Source organism: Centrocercus urophasianus, unplaced genomic scaffold, assembly GCF_019232065.1.
Source record: "Centrocercus urophasianus isolate 14NV4802_14NV808 unplaced genomic scaffold, USGS_Curo_1.0 seq_32, whole genome shotgun sequence".
Lineage (NCBI taxonomy): Eukaryota > Metazoa > Chordata > Aves > Galliformes > Phasianidae > Centrocercus > Centrocercus urophasianus.
In genome coordinates, this window is record NW_024884889.1 from 7,780,363 (window position 1) to 7,797,497 (window position 17,135).

The following is a 17,135-nucleotide window of genomic DNA, read 5'->3' on the forward strand; positions in this document are numbered from 1 at the left end:
AAAAAAAAAAAAAAAAAAAAAAAAAAAAAAAAAAAAAAAAAACAACAAACAACAAAAAGGGAAGAAGGATTCATACAAGCTGTCATGCAGTTATCTAGATCAATCTGTGCCCATGACAGGGGGCAGAAGGCCGGTAGGCCCCCCAGCCCAAAAATGAGAAGGGAAAAGTGGAAGGGTAGGGAGAAGGGAGCTGGCCCCCAAAACAGGCAGTGGCACCGATCTAAGGAGGAAAACTTCATATCACTAAATGTGAATCACAGAATCACAGAATCACCCGGGTTGGAAGGGACCTCAAGGATCATGTAGTTCCAACCCCCCTGCCTAGCAGGGCCACCAAACATACACATTCAGATCAGGTTGCCCAGGACCCCGTCCAACCTGGCCTTGAACACGTCCAAGGACGGGGCATCCACAACCTCCCTGGGCAGCCCGTTCCAGGGCCTAACCACTCTCCTTGTAAAGAATTTCCCCCTAACATCCAACCTAAATCTTCCCTCCTTCAATATGATAAATATGATATCAGAATGCAAGATATAAGAAAATGTAATTGGAATTGAGGCTAAGAAACCAAATAAAATATGAGAGAGAGTGTCTGAAAATGAAAGCCTTACTTTGAACTGAAGGAACAAGAGAGAGAGATTCCGTGACTTCCTCCAGTGCCTTATCTTCCTCTTTGAACATGAAGTCCATTGGGTGTAGTTCTTTTCTCTCTTCTGAGAACCAGGTATCTGGAAAGTCGTCAGCCCCTGGAACTGAAGTATTAACTCTTTAATTCCCCATGCTTTGCACGATGTTATAATGTGGAATACAGATAACAAAATTATAAAACCATGACAATAGTGTATGTAAAATCTAATCAGCCCTTCAATGAAAGCTCAAATTATTTTAGGATGTAGTATGAGACTGAATAAAAAAGATCCTGACCTACTTCAACTATTTGTTGCTGAAATCAGATGTGAAATTTCCAGAGTTCTTTGGGAGTAGAATTAGCCCAATACTAAGTAGCTTTAACAGGTTAAGTACAAATGTACTTTTCCTCCTGTGTTTTTCATTTGCGTTATTCAAGCTGCTTTCCTGCCCTTTCTTTTCCTTAGGTTGATTTATATTGCTCAACTCACATCAGTTTAATGTTATTTCACTTAGACTACTTTTAAGTAAACTTCAGTATTTATCTACGTTTAAATTGATATTTAGATGTTAAGCATCAATATATCACTGTAAATAATGATGAATTTATTTTAAAGCTATCTTCAGCATCTTGGCTGTTCTCACATCTCCTTACTTAAAATGTAAATTAGAGTAATTAACAAGCAACTCTTACATGGAATTTGCTTGTGACTGGCAGGTGAACTTACATAAAATTGAATCAATCCTTTCTGTTCCCTAGGATTAGCTCATCATTGAATACACATTCTGCAAGAGAAACAGCTCAGTTTTAATTTAAAATATTTTTCTGTTAAATAGAATATGCTAAATAATTCTAACTAATCAGTCAGAAGACGAGCCCTCGAGTATGTATTCTGGCATGTATACATGTATACATTCTGGCATGCATACATGCCAGAGGGCATATATTCTGGCATGCATACATGCCAGAATGTATGTACATACTTGTATATATGTATATGTACATACATATATATATATATATGTAGCAGAAAGCAGCACAGTTCTAAATGGAAAAGGCATAAAGTGGGTTGAGGAAAACAGGAAAAGGAGTGTGTGTGTATATACATATATATATACACACACACACATATACACACACACACATATACACACACACTCGATTTGAGGCTGCCCAGATATAAATCTCAATTTAGAACACCTCAACCAATTTTACTGTTTTAATTTCAGGTTCATGTATCCCCAAATGCCTAAACTTTCACAGTTTGAATTTGACTTCATAAATGCAAATAGTCCTGTTAGAAAACGTTAGGCTGAATGCAAAGAAAGTCGTTTTTCTTTACAATTACAGTACGAGCCTCATAAGTGCACTATACTAATTTTCCCTTTATTATACAACTGCAGTTACAGAAAGTACTTCACAATCAGAATAACAATAATTTGGATGTGATTTTATGCAACAGCAGAATTGCAACTACAAGACGTTTTCCATTTAGTACTCTAAATAGTCTTAATTTTTGAGCCGCAACTAGAAGAACTACTATTTAAATACTATTTCCTAACCAAAACCCTGCAGCTACAAATCCCTTTTTTATCTAACATATTGCCACTGAAATTAAAGATTTAAGTGAATGGTTACTATGTTCTGTCAACTCCTGTTCATAGTAAATATAATCAAGCCACAGTGTGAGATTGATCACCCTTGATTTCACATCCAGAAAATAGAGTTCTGTAGCTCACAGAAGCATTGGTCCTTGTCAGAACTAACACTAGCATTATTCTGTGGATCTACTGGAAGAAAAAAAAAGTATTCCATAGACAAGAAATTTCCAGAATAAGTGTAAGATTTGAGATGAGTTAGGAAAAATGATTATCTGTAGAATACTCAAGTGAGACATTGTAAGATACATTCGAGTGAAATCCATAGGGACAGAGTGAAAATGGAGATGACTGTTCTAAGTAAAGCTTACATTGGAGTGACTCTACAGAAATGTAGTAGATAATGGTTGGTGGTTTTTTTTAGATTATTGCCCAATATTTATTTGTTGGTCTTACAAATATACTGGAAAAAAAATCTTGAATGTTGGAGAGGTTTTTAAAAGTATGAAGCTTTTGAGAACTGCGCTAAATCCTCTGACAGTTTGTGTACTTCTCTTTTGATTTTCATTTTAAATTTATTCTTTTCCAAGTCATGATGAAACTTCACATACCTATTTTTTGAACATGAGGCTAATGCAGTGCAAGAGAGAAGCCAACACAACTGAAGCTGAAGGACTCTTTGATAAGCCAGCTCAAAAAAAGAGGTAAAAGGCAGAAAATAAGGATACACAGAAGAGATGCTATTTGCATTCAAAATCTTCAAAACAGGTTGATATAAATGGTGCATGCTTTTTCACTGACCTTCTCCAAAGGGTGTAAATGGAGGAAAGATAGAACAGCTCATCTGCTATCTGAACAGTCTGTCTATATTATAAAAGAAAACATAGGAATCTACAGGAGTAGAGCTGTTGACAAAAGCAGATCTGTTAAAGCTTATGATGTCTAGTGTGAATGCCTTTTGTCATCTCAGTGCAAAGCATGTTATTATTGGTAGGTAAATCAAATAGAGATACACAATGAAAAAATGCTCACAGAGAATGGGACTGTGCTCTCCCACAGTCTTGCTGGGGTCCTGCAGTCACTCCTAGTCACGGGTCACTAATCAAAACTCAATCTTTTTGGTTACCTGAATATCTGATAACCCATGTATTATCTAAACCAAATTGTTAGGATGTATTGCTCACATTGTTCTGCATGGTAAATATCTACCGCGATGCTTATGATCTACTGTGTGGCTTATTGATATATTTAACATGAATCTTTGTATAACAAATAACTTTAAACAGCTCAGACAAGAGTTTCAAAGAAATATAACACTCCATACCATCCACCTATTGCCTGTTTGAAGTGTAAGTGCCACAAAGGTCATATAGTCCCTCCTATAATGAGAAATAAATGACCCCACAAATACATCTGTTCCTGTTCAGATGATGAAGCTTCTCTTCAATTGATCTACTTTTATCTTGAAGACCTTATAATCTATACGTCAAATTGTGAGATGCATAAACTTAAGGAAACACTGTTTGAAAGAATGAAATGCAAACTTCAGAGGTGGGGAGGCAGCAAAACAGTGACCATTTTTAACTCCAACCCTAAAAGAAGTTTAATTTGGATATGCATCAAGAGAATTTGTCATTAGAGAATTATGAATAATAAATATGAGAATTATGAAATGTGATGCTATTAACTTTGGTAAAATGAAAAAAGGGAGAGAGAGAGAAAGAGAGAGAGAGAGAGAGAGAGAGAGAGAGAGAGAGAGAGAGAGAGAAATAAAACGGTGAACTGGGTGCAATCAGCACCACCAAAGAAGTAGGTGGCAAAATATTATATTCTCCACACCTGTTACCATTTAGAAATGCAAAATACTGGAGCAAGAATACATACTGGAGGCAGATTCATACTTGAATAAACCAACAGGGTGCACATAGAATGGAAGCCTTGCATAGCAAACGGGAAGGAGAAAAGAGCAAAATATTCTTCTAAATTTTGTTCTCGAGTTGTTTCTTGCTGTATTATAAAGATTCTGTTTTCAAGCAGCTATTTTGTGGCTTTAGTAAAAAGAACAGCTCCACTTCGATGATGAACGAACGGCTTACAAATACAATAAATAAATTCTCAAGAGCCAAAGTGGTGCAAACATTACAGGTTTAAATGAAAGATTTGCAAAAAGCATGAAATCTTCAGAATAACATGTTTCCACGCTGCTGTAAGGAATAATTCAGCAGAATATGACTTCTCTAACCCTGTTTTCAAGATGCTTGCAGCTTCTTCATCCCAGACATGCAGACAATTCATTCAAGTCAATTGATTAACTGTGCGCGACTAAAGATCTACTTTGAGATTCAGTGAAAATACAAAGAGAGCACAAGGTTTGTGTGAATCCTTTTAACCTGGCTGCTCAGTGTTCCCATAACAGAAATCAAAGCTGAAAGAAATGAGAATGCAGAATTTTAGAAGAGCTCAGTTCTATTCAGAGGAGACTACAAGCCCAAGCTAGTAAATTGTCCTCATTTAGAGCAATAGGTCATCTGCCTGAGGAACTCCTCATGAGCCAGGAGCTGCTGCCCTAATACAATTCAGTGGCTCTCACTGGGTTTTGAGTGGTGGAAACTTGTCCTTTGTGCAGCAGTCTGTTTTACAGCTCCTGTGGTAATTCAGCAGGAGCCAAGAGAGATTGCTTTATACAAAGGCAAGATGATGGCCTATTAATCAGTAAGTCAGTACTGTCAAGGTGGAAGAGTGACAATTTTAAAGTTGTTAAAATAGCTCACCATAGCCAAGCCTTTTCTTTTGAAGAACAGAATCCAAATCACATGCTTTTTAAAAGCTTAAATAGATGAAAAATAGAAGAAAAATGTATTACAGTGAGATTTTCTTTTATGTAGAGAAAATCTGTCATAGGGAGAATTCTAGGATTAATTACAGAAATTTAGTTTGTAAAAAAACAACACAAATTAATTTCAGTGATGAAGTTCTTACTGACTGTAAGAACGCTCGTTAGACCAAACCACAAAAATGTACAGAAATTTAGTAGTAGCTGGCACATAATCAACGCTGCCACAATAGCCACTTCGAATGATCATTATTTAGGATAATTCTCATGCTCAAAACAAAACAGTACAAACCCAGTCAGGAGTTAGAAGCTTTGAATTTCAGCAAGGCTAATATGTAGTGAAGAATGTCATTACAATTCCTAATGCATTAGAATAACCCAAAGCTCACCATGTTGGCTTTCACTCCTCCACTATTCCCTTAGCTGGAGAGGTCAATTTTTTTTAGCAGCCTTTTCCAGTGTCCTTATGAACCAATGACTGCTCTAAATACATAACAACATTTTTGATGCTGCTCGTGAAACAGCAAATAGTAGGTTCCCCCAAGCCACGACAGCATCTGGAAGTCACATCAAAGGCAAACACTTACTGTTGTGGCTGGTGATACCCAGCATCATGACAGCAATGTTGATTTTCACCTCATTCCTTCAGGAGCTGCTGAGTGGATCAGGAAGAAAGAACATCACAGCTGGAAGTTGCCCCTTGCCGTGATGCCACTGGCTGTCTCTACAAGATTCAAAAATGTTACAAATCTTATTTAGACCACGTGAAAATATTTCAGCAGACAGATGGGGAGCTGTGCTGGATCTGCTTTTTTTTTTTTTCCAGTGAATCACTGAACTGAGTTCAGCCAACACGTGTTGTTCAGAGCTGACAGAAATGTTTCCAACTCTAACAGTGACAGCTCTTCCTAACAGTAAATCCCTAGATGTGAGGTAACAGAAAAGGGCCAAACAAACCAGAGACTTACATCTTGGCCTGGAGCTTCCAGGAGCATAACACACATCCCCATTGGTGTCTTACTGGAAATGTCACCTGATCTGTACCTCTCTATTGTATTCAAAATGGAGTGTTAAATGTCAAAAACTGTTACAGAGGATGGTACAAAAAACAGCCCAGTACCTCAGCCACTTTTGTTCTGTCTTGCTATTAAAGAAGGTGTAAGTGGCATGCATTTGCTGAGCTAGTGACAAAATAGATGATATCTCAGTAGTAACAGCTTGCAAGACTTCATCCATAGACGTCGCATATACTTTTCTCATCCTCAGATTAAAGCTAATTTTATCATGCATTATCTGATTTATTACTTATTCCTTATTGTTACTATTGTATCCATATACATTCAGTGCTCATTTTTGAGCTCTGAATACATTTTACCTTTCTGTACTCCCTAGATTTCCAACCTGTAAATTAAAAAGTAATACAACAGCTATTCATTCCACTCTGAAGAAATTAAAGTTGTAGCATTATGACTGCAATTATTAATGAATCAATTTCCCCAAATTACCTTTCTATTATGTACATAAAAAAAAAAAGCAAATAACAGTGTAACAAATGGTGAAACAAATGGTGAGCAGAGCGTGGCCAGCATTTTATTCTGATTATTAGAAATACTGAAGAACAGTTATTTATCAAGCCAGAAAAGAAGCACTAAGCTGGAATAGAAACTATCTTAATGTTTGCAAGAGAAGCAAAGAGCAACTTCTACTGCTATTACAAACAAATTTTGATTTCAACATAGTCCCCAGAAATGAAGGAAAACTTCATTTAAAGGGCTGCAGTCAGGATAAGAAGCAATTGCCTCTAAAGTTGCACTGGCTGCAGAGACTGGCTGTTGGTTTCCCTATTGGAAGCTACCAAATGACTTCATTACATTATATTCTATCATAACTGCTTTCTCAGGAAGGTGACTTATTGTCTGCAGTGAAATGACAGATAGTTAATCATCGGTAATATTTCGTGTTTGATATTTTCTATACACCAGTGCACTGCACAGTCATTAGTTTATTATAATGACTGAATTGATTTGAGTACATATGATGATTTATTATAATCTTTTTAAAAGTGTTCAGACTGTATTTTAACTGTTTCGCTTTCTGTTGCCACTACCTTCAGCTAGTTAGCACTCCTGTTTTGTTTTTTATACAACTGACTGAAGGTGAAATATATCACCACCAGAAAACTTCATGAAAGATTCGATACCCACAAGATTGAAGTTGAAATGCTTTGGGCTAAATTCAGACCTGATGGAATTTAACTGGAGAAGTGAGATTGCACCATTTGTTTCAAATCTGAATTTGCCTTTCAGTATCAAACTATGCTGCTGCTCTTGACTCTTTCTACAGAAGAGCTCCACTGCCTGGGTAAAATTGAGCTCAATGCAAAAGGTCTACACAAAGTCTACGAATTAATCATAGACTTTGCACGACGCAAAACAGAACTATGTCCTAAACAATCTTCTAGTTGTCTTTTATAGAAAATGTCTCCCTTTCTGCACATTCATAGGCATGCCCTTCTGAAAAGTAAAAAATTGTTCATGTTAATTTCTGTAGCTAGACAATCTCAGACCAAGGGAATCAAACTAAATACTCAAACATCCAAGTTCAGCATTTGACAGATGAATAAAAGGAAAGTTTTACCTATACTTTTAATAGCTATCTTGTAAGCAGAATTATGAACTCTGCAGGCGTGGATAGCAAATGCTTCACAGCTAAAGATATTTTATATATCTTTCTCATTTCCACTTGCACCTGTGTTACCAAATACACTGCTGATCCCTAAGGAAACACGATCAAAGACTAAACAAGGATTTTGCATCTTACCTTCAGACATTCCATGTCATTTTCTCAAACACCTCTTGTAACTGTACGTATTTTGTATTACTTGTCCTTTCAGAAATAAGTATGAATAGACGGTTTCTATGATTCCACTATATTGCCTTGAGGATTGGCTTCTTTTTTCCTGATGCCTTTTACATTGGAAAGACAAATAGTAAGTATAATATAAACTCAGTCTATTGCATTCAAATTTCTGCCCTTTCCTGCTCCACTCTCCCTTGGGCAATTTTGCTCAGTCAAGGCACCTTGTACAGTCAGTCTCACAATCCAATCTTACAATGCAAGATTGTCTAGCTTGGAGAAGTCTCCTCCAACGAGGGAGACCTCATTGTGGCCTTCCAGAACTTGAAGGGAGCATGCAAACAAGAGGAGATATAACTATTACAAGGGTGGATAGTGATAGAACAAGGGGGAATGGTTTTGAAGTGAGACAGGAGAGGTTTAGGTTAGATATCAGGAGGAAGTTTTTCACACAGAGGGTGTGAAGTGCTAGAACAGGTTGCCCAAGGAGGTTGTGGATGTAAATTTTTTCACTCCCAGCGTCAGTGCTCAGATGCCTCACATAAACATAAGGATAATTGTTCCTGAGGTCCAAGAGACAGATTGCACAAACTAATACATGAAAACAGAAACATAAATCACAGACAAGAAATCGTGTGCAATTTCTCTGAATAAATAGAAAGGTAAAATTATATTAGAAAGGTAAAAATACCTTCTTCAGTTTAGTAATTATCAAATATTTACATGTAAACATGCCCTTTCTTGTCTTATTCACTAGCAGAGAAATTCAGACATGAACACTTCTAGAGTTTCATATTGAAATTCTGTTTTCTGTTAAACCTCTGTCCTTCCCAGTAAGAAAAAAATATGTAAGTAAAAGAAGTAAGCAGATAGTGCAGGAAGACAATCGCCTTTCAAATTAATTCCTCCTTGAAATTTCCATCTGTTTATCCTCTCCAGAATTACTGCAACTGGAACCTTGTTGTTGTTTCTTGTGTATTTGTGAGGTGTGAGAACAATTGTTAAGTATGTGGAGCAGGATGCTGCTACTCACAAACAGGCTTGTAATAGAAAGAGTTGGCAAAAAAATAACCTGACATTATCTTCTGCATATCTTGTTCTTGTTGAACACTGATGGTATCAGATTGTAATGAACAAGGATCTGCCCACACATCCTAAGGGAATGTTGTAAAGGTCAACTGGAAAATAAATTCAAGTAAGCCCTGCAGAACTAGAGCAACATTTAGAACATTTTTTCAGATTAAGCAGGAAGGAAGTTTTCTGGATTTGTTTCTACTTATTTCTTGCCATCAAAAACACTGGTATTTTATGAGATAAAATATTCCTTGCTGAGATAGCAAGAAAGAAGATAGCTCTGAAGGATTTCAGAAGCCAAACTGCTCAAACTGAAAGGGTTACATTTCCCTACTTACCCCCCAAAATTAGAAATACTGCTTCCTAACTGCAGATCTTTGAATGTGGTTTACAAGGCAAATAATGTAAAAACACAGCACAAGTAGAATATGAAAAGAAATAAATCCAGAAACAGCCTGTACAGTAAAAATATAGTAGATGTTTGGCTAAGAGATCATCATGACAGTAACATTAAGATAACACTGGGGAAAAAAATGCATCTCATTTGATCTAGTCCGTTTATGATTTGTGCTAGCAGAATAGCATAGACTTATTGCCATTTTACCAAAACATATATTTGAACACATCAACAGATCTTACGCATCAGCTGTTGCTGTGGAATTGCCAGATGGTGGCCTGAACCAATGTTTGAGCAGCAGATGAGAAGGAGTGGCTAACTCAAGGGGCTCAGGTGCAAGCAAAGCACCTGAACGACAGGAACGTGTGGAGCCTGGATCCACTCCTCCTTACCTTCACTTAAAGGTTAGAAGCCAAATGAGTAGCATCTCTCTGGACGGAGATTGTATTTCTCTTGAGCTGTCACAAGTTGTTGGAAGGGGGTGAACCGATTTTCCCTTCTGATTATCTGTTACTGCTCAACAGTGCTTGTATCTTGCTCAAAGACCCTGTCATCATCATCTTTTGCCATAAAGATGTATATCATGTCAAAATTGATTTCTGATACCAAGAAGTTATTTTAGAAAAATTACAGCCATCTTTAAAACTGAATAATGATTATTGGCTGTAATATTAAAAAAATAATAGATCATTTTCGATTAACCTAAACACAGCACAGCAAGACTGGTTGAGAGCCCTAACATATATCAGCAAGATATAAAAAAAACCCTCAAAAATATTGGGTGCTCTACCTGCATTGTTCAGATTCTTTTTTTTTTTAATTCCATCTTCCTTACAGCTGCATGAGTCAAACCATTGCAAAAACAGTGTATTATTAGTTCACATAACCTACACTGCATCTGTCAATCCTTTTTTCTTCAAGCTAATTCCACTAATCCCATAAATTTTAGCTTTCTTCCAGTCAGACTTTATGCAGATAGTTTCCAAAGTTCATGTTCCCTGCGCTTCTCCTTCTATTAATTTGACACAGCTCCAACATGCATTGATCTCGTCTCCCTCTGTCTAATGACTAGGATCATTAGTAATTTTTCTAGTTGTGCTCTTTCTCATTCAGGTACAAAGGCATTCTTTCTGGTCTGGCCTTAGAAATCTGAGTTTGAATGCCTTCACACTAGGTAGAGTATTGATCCTCTGCTGCTCACTATTTCAATTTGCATTCTAAGTTCTGGGTTTGTAAGTAAAAGAGAAAGTGGTTAAGAATAAGCCATTTTTACAAGATAGCCATGATCTTCCCTTTCAGCTTCTTTCTCCCATCTATCTTTGCTTCAGTCTGTTTCAGAAGGAGAAAGATGGGGTTTGTGTGGACTACGATGTGAGCATGACTGCCTATAGACTTCCTCCTAAATCACCAAAGAGCTAGATTTAAGACATACCTCTTCATGCAGCGTTTTGTATTTACTATTAAAACATAGTTTAGTTTTGGGATATCAAAGACAACCTCAGCACTGTTAACTCACTGCGTCATGAAAAATCCAAGCTATCTGCGAAGAAGTATAATTTGGAGGAATTGTGTGCTGAGAGCAGAAAACTCACATCTGCTGTCTCTATCAATACTAATGTTGAAGTCTTGTTTACTGATAAGTAGACTTATATCAAGTTAGTAAATGTCATCTGCAAGTAAAATGGACAACAAAATTAACATGGTTTACTAACAGTACTTTACCTTCAAATTTCTTTCAGAAGAAAGAGAAAGCTAAGATGAAGCATGTTGAAGCAAAGCCTACACAACACACTTCACGTGATAATTACCCTTTAAGTGGTGAGGTATCTCAGCTCTAACCCAGAACAGAAGTTCCAAAAGATAAATTAAATCCTGTAGTGAACTTGCAAAATCCTTGTATGATTGCGTTCAAAAATGCAAGGAAAAAAATGATTTCATTAAGGCAAAAAGAGCCAATTTCTACTGGCAGAGAGTCAGAAACTAAAGGCCTTAAAAATGCAAATAGGAATAAAATGTAGCAAGTATAATTCTACTTTGTTATCTATTTGTTGCCATTATGCAATATCCTAAATTGAACGAATTAAAAGCGAAAGATGAGCACGTAAGGTTTAACAAGATTTCAAGAAAAGAATGAGGGCTGAAATTATGGGCATGCCAAAACTATAAAATGTGCAGGTTTCTGCAATATTAGAGTGAACAAGACAATTCTTTGTTTAATAGAATTTTCCCTTTCTGTAATTACTTCAGTGTCTGTGTGCACAGAGAATACTGCTAGTAAACAATTATTATTTTGCTCTTTTTCTTCTTTACAGTTTATAGTTGCTTGACTGCTTGTACTGGTGCTCAGTGCTGAACTATTTCCTGTGTCATGCTGGGTGGAACATTCTTTTATGCACTTACATGAGCAAATAAAAGTCCAAGTCTTTTTTTACCTATTAGTTCGAGTATTTTCACTACATATAAATCAACAACTTTCACTAGATTAAGAGGTGAAGAGATTTTGACTTGCTTAATTCTGCTTATTAACAACGAATCTTTTTGAAGTGTTGACTGTAGCATGATTATTTTCTACTAAATCTTAGTGCACTTCAATGCACTCTTAAATATACTTCATTTTAGTATTGAATAAAATGATAGTGCTAACATTTGCATCCTGGTTTAAGTACAAACACTGACAGGTTCCTACTGCATTTGTAAAGAGAACTATATTTCACATAGATCATATTTGATTTGATAAAGTGGCCTTATTTAGCCTGCACTCTCAAGTAACCACTAATTCTCATTACTGTACCTTGTAGCCTGCACAACTCAGCTCTTGTCATTCTTATTCAAATAAGAAGCTGTTGTTAGGAGGCTGTTTTTTTGACTCTATTCCTAATTTACCTCTGCTTACGAAGTGAGAAGAATGAAAGAACAGAGGAAAACTGGAAAATGAGAACAAGGTAGGTTCATTGCCAATAGCTTACTGTGCAACACAATTTTTGAACAATTTGCAAAATCATTCTGCCCCTAGAAGCGAAACAAGGATTCAAATTTCATTTCTGTTGAAGAATGAATGTAGATGTTTATAGTACAGGTAGCTGTTAAGCTTTTGCATGATCTTTTGTGGATACTCAAGATAGGCAACACACTAACAAGCTGCTTTGGAATTTGCTCTGAGACTGAATACAAAACAAAGTGCATTTCTTCAATATTTAAATTGCTGCCAGCCCTTTTCCATTCTTATGTCCCTAAGGACAATTTCCCAGGGTGAATATCTGATTCAGAAATTCCTTAAACAGATAGATGTTCACTCTCTTAAGTTCAAGCTCCTGGCTTTGCTTTTTTACGAGGCCCATATTCCTCAAGATCATAAATTCAACCACTGCACTGGAGAAAAGAAGGCTACGGGGTGACTTCATTAAAGCCTTTCAGTACCTAAAGAGAACCTACAAACAAGAGGGGAATCAACTCTTTGAAAGAGTAGTTAACAGCAGGACAAGGGGAAATGGTTTGAAGTTGAGGGAGGGAAGATCTAGGTTGGACGTCAGGGGGAAGTTCTTTGCTATGAGAGTGGTGAGGTGCTGGAACAGCTGCCCAGAGAGGCTGTCGATGCCCCGTCCATTCCTGGAGGTGTTCAAGGCCAGGTTGGATGGGGCTCTGGGCAGCCTGGTCTAGTATTAAATGTGGAGCTTGGTGGCCCTGCACGTGGAAGGGGCTTCGAGATTCATGATCCTTCATGAATCCAACCCTGGCCATTGTGTGATTCTGTGATCTGCAAGTCCCCATCAGGATGAGAGCCTGCAAGTGCAGTGCTTCTTGTAGCTGATGCAAGACCTCTTCAACAGGCTTCCCCGATCAGGTGGACAGTAATAACAGACAATTCAGAAAAAAAAAATCCTTTTTTTTTTTTTCAATCCTTACTAGTTACCACATCTGTGCCCAAATCAGCATTTTCTAAAGGGGGAAAACAAAAACAAGGTTCAGAAGTATTATCTGTTAGAATTATTTCATTGGCTTTAGAGAAATCCTTACCTTATGCCAGTGTAACATATGGTAGCAACTTTTATCTTAGTAACTGCAAATAGAAACACTCAATATGCAACTTTACTCATCTATGTAATTTCCTTCAGGGAAAGTACATTTGCAGCATTCTCACATGACAATAGATATTATTCTTCTGGGTACAGTAAAAGCAATACTGGTCAGGAGGAATCATTTAAGGATGTATCACGCTTTCTTGTGCATGTTTCTTGTTGGGTTTTTTTGTCTTTTTCTTTTCCATACTCATTCTTTTACATATCAGTATTCAAACTCTAGTCACCTCTCTATTCCTAATCTCCCCAACCATCTAATGATTAGCATTTTCTAGAGCCACAACATAATTCCTTTTTATGACTTCGTATTTTATTTTGCTGACAAAATTGTAATCTAAGCAACAAATTATGAAAAGAGAGCTGTGAAATTACATTGTGAAATACACAACATAAACAATGATCATAAATTTTGTCGTTCTGTGGTGATATATGAATTCAAGTAAATGTCAACAAAATAGCCAGGAAAAAAAAAAAGATGAAAGTGATGAAAACATTAAAGTAAAATCAACTGTATGAGAAGGAAACTTTGGAAAGATGACCTCAGAAGAATTTATTTCTAAGCTATTTCAATATTTTATCATCAAAGCATTAAAGACGTGACTATACTGCATGGTGTAGATTTTTGGTTTGTTTTTCTTTTTTGCTTTTGCTGCCAATTAATCTGCATGAAATACAGCAGATTGGAAATGTTTATTGGGTAAATAGATATAATTATTTCATGCAGCTAAACAATAACAGTTACACTTATATAAACCACGCATTTTTTTTATATGTACATTTCAGATAAAGGTCACCTTAGTGCTAAACTGTATGATTTTGCTGCTCCCTAAGATGTTATTTGTAGAATCGCTTAATAAATCAATGGGAATGTATCCTATAAACAAGACTTACAATTCTCAGAACACGTAAAACCAAAATCTATGAAAAATGTTATGATTTATTTTTTATCTTTTTTACCACAAATATTTCAATACGGAAAACTGTGAAGATACGAATCTCTAATAAATGGTCCATTAATTTTAAGCTAGTTTTCACTTTTTAACAGTAGATCAGAATTATCTGGGAAAGTTTTTCGATATTATATTGCCATTGTTACGGTTAGAAAGAATATCATGGAGAAATGGAAAGAAACAAACAGAGCTCACCCACACTTGAAGATTCAGGCTCCCAATGAGAAACTCCATAAGGGAGGATGTCCAAAAACAGATTCTTCCCCCGTGGCAGTCAGCCCTTAAGTGGAGTCCAGGAGAGGTGGAGCCTTCAGGTCACGAAGCTGAATTGCCTTCACCTGTGCTCCCATGGCTGATCTAGTCCTTACCTCAGGTTATCAATCAGTGGTTGAGGCTGTGACTCAACAATTCCATACACTTATTTTATATTCTTCTCCTGATAACTGTCCACCAGCAACAAACTTTGCAAATACTTGCCAGTGTGTAAGCAAGCAGAGTAATACAAACAAGGTAGTTTTTCACTTTAGTACTGAGATAGTATTATAGTAGTTACAAGCAGTATTTTATGATTAAATACAAAGTCCAATTTACACTCCAAATGTTGTTAAAACTCTGTTGTAATCCTCAAATATGATGACATTTTATAAGAATTAAAGTAAGTGAACTTTTCATAATGATGAAACAACTTGTAATTGCACAGAGTGTTAATATCTCTCTAGCAGAGGACTATGATTGAGACTGTGCTTTTACAGCTGCACAGTACTTGAGATCATGACAGGATTAATAGCATACCTGCTGTGGTTCAGTGTTTCAATAAGTAGCCAGACTTTTTTAGACAATTTTGGGGATTGCCCTAATCTGACATTCCAATGCTATTTATATGGGATATGTAGGATTTCTACTTTGTCATAAAAGCAGCATCTATTTTTCTTTTTACGTAAACCAGCAAGTTTCATAAAGTTAGGCATTAATGACAGAAAACATCCTTAATCCTTTTACTGTGGCATAACGTAGACCACATTAGCACACTCTGTGAACACAATTTCTCATTTTCTCCCTGGAAAAAATAAATAAACAAAAATAATCCTAAACAGTCCCTTAAAAGTTGTATCCCTTACAGTGAAAGTAGACTTAGGATTTTCTGCCTGTGGTGACATCTTTAGCTGCCAGTAATTTCCTTGTTTTTTACGGTCAAGCTATAAAAGAAGAGAATTCTGAGAATTTATCTTCATGCATTGGAGTCTTTGCAATCATTTGTGCATAATCTAGACACAGGAGAAAAACTCCATGCATGATATACCACATTATAATACGAAGTGCAACAAGCAACGTCATCAAAAATAATTTCTGAGTTTGTTTCTGCGTGAGAAAAACATTATAGGTACTTAAAAAATGAACAGGAAAAAAACCCACACGTGTGAAGCTTAGCAAAAAAGTATTCACCAATACTTCACCCAGATATAGCTATCATCTGTTAGTTTTCCATGTAGTACTGTAATCCCGTCAATATTTCAAACTAAGCCACAACACAAATACACAGAAGATTTTTAGATTTTTAGATTTTTTTTTTTTTTTTTTTTTTTTTTTTTTTTGCTTTTCCTAAAATTTAGAGAGTGCTGTACTAAAGTAAATAAAAGACAATGCTGAAACCAAGTGCCAAATGGTAACCAGCATGTCAGGAGAAAACATCGTATTTTTCCTTTATGAACTTAAATAGAAAAAAGACACCTTGTATTTCCCATTATATCTTTCTTACCCTGAGGAATCTGTGCTGTGAGACCCTGAGGCAAGGAAACACAGGAAAGGGACAAGGATCATTTCCCTGGTCATTTATTGACTTCCCCTAAGGGAACCTGGAGACACAAAGCTTGTTATCATCAGCCAGTGCAAAAAAAAAGTTCCAAAAATGATTCTAATGGCTTTGCCTACTTTTAGTGGGAATGCATGGGCTCATTGATCTGAGCAAAAGAAAGCTCATTTTTATCAAGACAAACTCAGAATTTCGGTAAAATTGGAGCTCAGTAACTATTTAAGATAAATCTCTACTGAAATTCTCATTGCTTTTCAGTATCAGGAAGAGCATAACTAAGCATAACTATGAATAATATACCATGGTCCTCTAAATCTGTAGCTTTTGTCAGGCAGACAGAATACCTAACTATGTTTTATGCTGTTTTAGCAGCATGTCTCAACAAACAGAATGCAGCTATTTGTTGCTCATATATAGCAGCAAACCTCACCTCTAGGCAAAATACACTAAATTTGACAGGATGGTGAAAAACATGATTTAAAAAATAAAATAAAAGGAAGAAAAGGAAAAAACACTACAATTAATTATATTTTAGAAAACACAGTGATGCTCAAAAGAAAAAAAAAAATGAATTCCAACTTAATAAGTTAGTCTTTTTCAATAGTTTTCCTATCCTTCATGCCTAAATGAAAGGAAGAAAATTGCTTGGGGAAAATACTTACCAATTGTATGTCATGCTGTCCACTTAGAAACAGCTTCATATGGGATACAGAGAATTGAACATTCCTTTTTCCCCTAACACAGCATTTATTTCAAGGTACAATCAACTTTTGTATTGAATTATCTGAGCCTTTGACTACATGAAATTATAAAGCTGCTTTTAAAGATGCCTAGAAAACCACAGCATTGTAATAATTCGCTATATTTGTCAAAATATTCTCAACAAAATTAGATTAGTTAAAAATTACTTAAT

General features: G+C 36.1%; 1 long non-coding RNA gene across 1 annotated transcript in view; it reads right to left on the bottom strand.

Moving 5' to 3' along the window:
• Positions 1-616: 616 nt before the first annotated feature.
• The window catches only part of LOC122166244, a 55,377-nt gene continuing 38,858 nt past the window's right edge, over positions 617-17,135 (bottom strand). Inside the window, exons 6-9 of the long non-coding RNA XR_006170744.1 lie at positions 7,880-8,025; positions 5,647-5,783; positions 1,356-1,413; positions 617-752 (exon numbers count right to left, since the gene is read on the bottom strand). This is a non-coding gene — a long non-coding RNA (uncharacterized LOC122166244). The remainder of the gene's footprint in view (positions 753-1,355; positions 1,414-5,646; positions 5,784-7,879; positions 8,026-17,135) is intronic.